Genomic DNA, 7,167 nt, shown 5'->3' with positions numbered 1-7,167 from the left:
CAGATCGGGTCTTGTCCTTGAAGCAGCATGTTACTGTGTCTACATACAGATCGGGTCATCTCCTTGAAGCAGCATGTTGCCGAGTGTACACACAGGTTGGGCCATGTCCTTGAAGCAGCATGTTGCTGACTCTACACACAGATCGGGTCATGTCCTTGAAGTAGCATGTTGCCTAGTCTACACACAGATCGGGTCATGTCCTTGAAGCAGCATGTTGCTGAGTCTACACACAGATCGGGTCATGTCCTTGAAGCAGTATGTTGCTTAGTCTACACACAGATTGGGTCATGTTCTTGAAGCAGCACGTTGCTGAGTCTGCACACAGATCGGGTCATGTACTTGAAGCAGCATGTTGCCTAGTCTACACACAGATCGGGTCATGTCCTTGAAGCAGTATGTTGCTTAGTCTACACACAGATTGGGTCATGTTCTTGAAGCAGCACGTTGCTGAGTCTGCACACAGATCGGGTCATGTCCTTGAAGCAGCATGTTGCCTAGTCTACACACAGATCGGGTCATGTCCTTGAAGCAGCATGTTGCCTAGTCTACACACAGATCTGGTCATGTCCTTGAAGTAGCAAGTTGCCTAGTTTACACACAGATCGGGTCATCTCCTTGAAGCAGCATGTTGCCTAGTCTACACACAGATCTGGTCATCACCTTGAAGTAGCATGTTGCCTAGTCTACATACAGATCGGGTCATGTCCTTGAAGCAGCATGTTGCTGAGTGTACACGCAGATCGGGGCATGTCCTTGAAGTAGCATGTTGCCTAGTCTACATACAGATCGGGTCATGTCCTTGAAGCAGCATGTTGCTGAGTGTACACGCAGATCGGGGCATGTCCTTGAAGCAGCATGTTGTCTAGTTTACACACAGATCGGGTCTTGTCCTTGAAGCAGCATGTTACTGAGTCTACATACAGATGGGTCATCTCCTTGAAGCAGCATGTTGCCGAGTGTACACACAGGTCGGGCCATGTCCTTGAAGCAGCATGTTGCTGACTCTACACACAGATCGGGTCATGTCCTTGAAGTAGCATGTTGCCTAGTCTACACACAGATCGGGTCATGTCCTTGAAGCAGCATGTTGCTGAGTCTACACACAGATCGGGTCATGTCCTTGAAGCAGTATGTTGCTTAGTCTACACACAGATTGGGTCATGTTCTTGAAGCAGCACGTTGCTGAGTCTGCACACAGATCGGGTCATGTACTTGAAGCAGCATGTTGCCTAGTCTACACACAGATCGGGTCATGTCCTTGAAGCAGTATGTTGCTTAGTCTACACACAGATTGGGTCATGTTCTTGAAGCAGCACGTTGCTGAGTCTGCACACAGATCGGGTCATGTCCTTGAAGCAGCATGTTGCCTAGTCTACACACAGATCGGGTCATGTCCTTGAAGCAGCATGTTGCCTAGTCTACACACAGATCTGGTCATGTCCTTGAAGTAGCAAGTTGCCTAGTTTACACACAGATCGGGTCATCTCCTTGAAGCAGCATGTTGCCTAGTCTACACACAGATCTGGTCATGTCCTTGAAGTAGCAAGTTGCCTAGTTTACACACAGATCGGGTCATGTCCTTGAAGCAGCATGTTGCCTAGTCTACACACAGATGGGGTCATCACCTTGAAGTAGCATGTTGCCTAGTCTACATACAGATCGGGTCATGTCCTTGAAGCAGCATGTTGCTGAGTGTACACGCAGATCGGGGCATGTCCTTGAAGCAGCATGTTGCCTAGTCAACACACAGATTGGGTCATGTCCTTGAAGCAGTATGTTGCCTAGTCTACACACAGATCGGGTCATGTCCTTGAAGCAGTATGTTGCCTAGTCTACACACAGATCGAGTCATGTCCTTGAAGCAGCATATTGCCTAGTCTACACACAGATCGGGCCATGTCCTTGAAGCAGTATGTTGCTTAGTCTAAACACAGGTCAGGTCATGTCCTTGAAGCAGCAACAGTTACTGACCAATGGGAATACGAAATGAGACACTCTCCATGGGTGCCCAGTCGTCTAAGGCGACGCGATTCGCTGTGCAGAGTTGCGTCCCTTGGGCATGCCAGAAACCTATGATTGTGGGTTCGAATCCCGGTTCGCCCCGATTATGTTTCTAGGTTTGTCAGCACCATACCTGTGCTCGTTGGTTTCACCGAAGTGGTAAACGTCTGAGACCTGCATCACTTCGGGCTTTCCTCCCACATTAAGCTGACACGCCGCGATATAACTGGAATACTGTTAAAATCGGCGTTAAACCCAACTCACTCACCCACTCACTCACGCATAAAGTTGCTGACCAAGGGTTTCCAGCTTATTGAACTACGAACTTGTTTTGACCACCCCCCACCCACCCCTAATAAGTTGGGTATCACTAATAGCCCAATTACTGACTGGGAGTGTTGCCAGTTTATTAAGGTGGATGCTTGTCGTGACATTCTGAGATCATTAATAGCCCAATTACCGACCTGTTGATGGAGAACCTTTGTTAAAGGCTGGGACAGGGTCGAAACTAGTCAGCTAAGGGACCCCTATATAAACAGCACCGTCAGTGAAGTCGGCAGAGAAGGGCGCTGAACACTGAACAGGACCAGACCGACAGAGCAGTCCAGAAGAAACGGCATAAGAACACGAGCCAACAGCTAACAGTCGACTCATCGCTCAGAAGGCCAGCATACTGGGACGAGCTCTAGTCACACTTGGTCGAGTCTGAAATAGCCCATAGCCTCTCTCACAGTCTCTGCCACGCCCTTGTTAACCGGTAGTAGTACCAGCGTATAAAGAAGTACTTATCAAAGCTGCTGAAACCATAGACCGTTTGTCTGTCGTGCTACATATAGAGCATGTTTGGGTTCTTCTTTGGAGCCGTGACCCGGATGCCTCTCAAAAAGGAACAGCCTGCCTGAGACGAGTGAAGACTGACGTTCGGACCAACTTGGGTAAGTAGCTAAGATTTCTTCTGTTCATTTTTCGTTATGGCTGGCCAGGAATTAGGCGAATTTTTGACAGGGATAGCAGGACAAATAACGTGACAGTTAGCTAAGCTGTCGACAACTTTAGGAGCGCAGGGAATATCGCAAGTTATTAAACATTTTGAGGGGGAACCTACAAAATTTAAGGAATGGCTGAAAAGCATAGAAAAATACCCGGTACTAACGAATGCAGTTCAGGAAAGAGTAAAACTGGTGGCCTATCGGTCAAGTTTAGGGGCAGTTAGTGATTTTATCCATCGAAATCTACAAGATCATGATCAAGCAACATGGCAGGAATTAAAGCCTGATTTAACGAGGAGATTTGCTGAAATAACGGACCCACAACATGCGTTCAAGTTTTTGAGGGCCGTAAAACAAAAATATGGTGAAAGTGTGCAGCTGTTCGCAGAACGGCTGCTGGACCTGGCCGAAGAAGCCAATACAGGTTTAGGAAGGGATGGAAATGGTGCGGCAATAGAGCGCCAATTGGTAGGATTTTTCATAGATGTGTTAGCCAATGACCTTTTGAAAATGAAGGTCATGAGGGAAACCCACCCAACCTACCGACGGCTGTAACGTGCGCTACGCGCGAACGAAATCTGCGAGCTAGATTTGATCTAAGAATAGAAAAAGGTAGAAGGTCAATGGATGACCAACGTGGGGTCGTGGAGGTCGACCATTTCCGGCCTAAGGGCAAATGTTTCAAGTGCCAGAGAGTAGGCCACAGGGCAAGAGATTGTAGGCCAGCCGACATACATAGGATGAATGCGATCATGAATGATCGAGGTGGGCCTTCTATCAAACCGCCAGCAATACTGTGCTGGGTCTGTAACCAGTCGGGATATTTCAAAAGGGATTGTCCAAGTAGAGCTAGGAGTAATAGGACAGGCTATGAGGCGCGAAGGGAACAGTGAACCAAGATTTAAACTGAACACCCCTTCTCATGATGAAACCAATGGGAAGGAGGAGGAAGAGACAATATATAGCATAAACTTAGCTGGCCGCCCGAGCTCGTGTACAAGTAGGATAGGGAAACACCCAAACAGGTGCTTAATTGATTCAGAAGCAGAAGTATCTATTTTTCGTAGAAGGGTTTTTCGGGAATGAAAAGGGCTCCATGAATGAGGTAGAAAGAAGGTTTCGCTACAATCTGTAAATGGGAATAATTTCGAAGTGGATGGTTTTGTAAACCTGACATTTCAGATGACAAGAGTAACCTTTATCTCATCAATTTTATGTGGTAGGAAACATGAATAGGAATATTATTTTAGGCAGGGATTGGCTGAAACAAAATGGTGTCAGGCTATATTACGACCTTGGTAGCCTAAGGGTAGGAAAAACTTATGTACCGTTAGAAGAAGACCTGCACATTGCCTCTATTGGTCGCCTGGCCTATTAAAACCTCAAAGTAGTAGTCTGTGCAAAGGTTAAGCGAGGGCCATAAACTACTTTTCACCATGTGTCAACAATAGATACCGGCTACTTGTCAAGTGAACCAGGACTAATGATAACTAACTCATTCTAACAGGAATAGGAACATACGCATCATGATAGTAAACTCTACCAACAAAACGTTAAGGTTAAGGAGAGGGTGTGTAGTGGGGAGGTCAGACAATGTGCCCCTGAAGCATAAAGAGAGGATGCAAGATTTAGTAGATAGGCATAGATACCCTTTTGCCACAAGTGACTTGGACCTAGGCCATACTAACACGGTCCAGATGAAGACTACAGGTGAACACCCACCTATCAAGTTAAGGCCATACCGGACACCACTTAACAAGCGAAAGGTAGTTGACAAAGCAATCAATGACATGCTTGATTTGAGTTTTTGTTAGGTCAGCCTCAGACACAGTGCCAAAGTACTATTAAGAAAAATGTTCATAGGGTTGCAGAAAATCAGGCAGGAATGGCACATGTTGTACATGAAGGGCTCTCTATCCTTAATACAACAAGGATGCAAGTCTCATAGAATCACCACGCCATTAATGAAGTCGTTAATGATCTAGGTATAATCGAACAGGAGATTGCTAATGTCTCGGGGACATTGAGCAATCAAATAGCTAAGTTAGAATGGGCCACGAAGACCTATTTACAAATAGAATTGGTGATCGAAAATATTCAAAGTATGGTGCAAACCTTTTTGGCTTATTTGGAACACCTCCAACTACAAATCAACGTGTTGGCTATGGGGCACTTGTCACCATGCACCATAACGCCAAGTCAGTTACTGGCACTACTGAATGACATCAAAGCTCACCTACCTTCTAGATTCCGGTAAGGGAACGATCCAGTAGGAAATCTATGGGGTTTCAATAAGACTTTACTATGTACCACCGTACTGTTCGGTGATACAATATTAATAATCACGTCCATTCCGCTTCTGGATGTTAATGGTCAATTCGAAATTTCCAAGCCTCATAATTTGCGGTACCACTAATAATGAAGGCCATAAGTACGAAACCAGACGGCATCAATAATATGGTGGCAAACTGTCGGTTGGAAACAGAGGTGACTGCAGTCAATGCACAAAGAACAAAGTATGAATTGCTGAAACCCTCGGAAGTACAGGCATGTACAAAACCGCTTACGGGCTATTGCCATACCCAAAGCCCAATCTACCCCATCAATCTCAGCCATTCCCTATTCATGAGAGATGAGACGAAAGTCCGACAGACGTGTCACTCGGAAGTCAGACCCAGTGCCATATTGCTTATGGCAGACTATCTGACTGCAGGACGTTGGGTGTTGACAACAACTAAGAGGTTTAACCTAGCAGTAGAATGTAATAATAATAACCTGTTTTCTTACACTATAGCGGTTTTGCCTCCGCTGGGAATAATTAAGTTGAACGCCTCATGTTCGGCATCTAATGATCATTTGACCTTACTCCCTTATTATCATAACGAAAGTCAGTCCGAGTTGGAAGATAACTTCATACAGTCAGTCCATACTCCAAATGTTTCGAACATGTTGCTATGGAAACCGTTCATGGAAACTGCCATAAAACTGAACCTGACCAGGCTACCAGATAAACTCAAGGGTATTAAGAATATTCCTATGGATCATCTAATTGATCAACTGAATGATTTACAGACTATAATACCAGATGATGGAACGCCGGGTTGGAAGTACTTCTTAGGAGTAACCTTAATTGTAGTGGGGATACTGGTAGGGATTTGTATATATAAGATGTATTAGACCTTGGCTGGCCAAGCGAGGAATGAGTAAGAGGAATGTCTTGGCTACAACCGAGTTTGAGATGGCGCCAGTTGACACTGGGAGCGCAAGTCGCGCCTACAGAGGAAGACTACCCTCTGCGACACTCCTGAGACGAGGTGACCACGATCCAGCAGAGGTTGAACCAACTCCCGCCATACGGGGCATCTATCCGACGCTGAATTACGGCTCCCCAAGGACGTGAGGTCAACTAACCCCAGTTGGTTGACGGAAGCACGACGGAAGCACGACGAAAACAGAAACAGTGACATATGAACGGGCTGTCATCCTTGCATACGGTCTGAAGACCGTATTACAGAACTTTTATAAGTTGCCTGTGAAATAAGTACACAAAGTATGGAAGACGATCGGACACTTCGCTGTTGTCTTGCACCCCGGATCTTTGTGTGCAAAGATGTTTTATTATTTTGTGATTATATTTATGGGTGCATATTAATTTCTTCTAAAGGTAATGGACAACGGTTGCTGTGAATTGTACATATATATGTGGTTTTAATGTATTAACATGATTATTTGTAAGAAATGTGATGATGAAAATTTCGCAATAAGAAATGGGCGAATGTAATACTATCAAGTGTGGCCAGAGGCTGTGTAGACAGGTGAGCTTATTGTGATCATCAGAAGAAACAGTTACTGACCCATGGGAATACGAAAGGAGACACTCTCCATGGGTTCTTGCATCAATGACCAGGTGTTGGTCATATATCGGACAGTTGCTGACCAAGAGTTTCCAGCTTATTGAACTACAAACTTGTTTTGACCCCCTAATAAGTTGGGTATCACTAATAGCCAAACTACTGACTAACCAGTTATATTAGGCTGGATGCTTGTCATGGCACTAATAACCCAATTACTGACTGGCAGTGTTGCCAGTTTATTAAGCTGGATGGTTGTCGTGACATTCTGAGATCATTAAAAGCCTAATTACCGACCTGTTGATGGAGGACTTTTGTTAAAGGCT

At 45.3% G+C, this 7,167-nt stretch overlaps 1 pseudogene; it reads left to right on the top strand.

Annotated features, from left to right (window-relative positions):
• The first annotated feature begins 3,613 nt into the window (after positions 1-3,613).
• Positions 3,614-6,390, top strand: LOC139469318 (uncharacterized; annotated as a pseudogene).
• The last annotated feature ends 777 nt before the right edge of the window (positions 6,391-7,167 follow it).

Source organism: Haliotis cracherodii, unplaced genomic scaffold (assembly GCF_022045235.1).
Source record: "Haliotis cracherodii isolate W230 unplaced genomic scaffold, xgHalCrac1.p SCAF_2, whole genome shotgun sequence".
NCBI lineage: Eukaryota > Metazoa > Mollusca > Gastropoda > Lepetellida > Haliotidae > Haliotis > Haliotis cracherodii.
The sequence above is the reverse complement of the archived record's forward strand: the minus strand, read 5'-3'. Positions and strand labels throughout refer to the sequence as shown.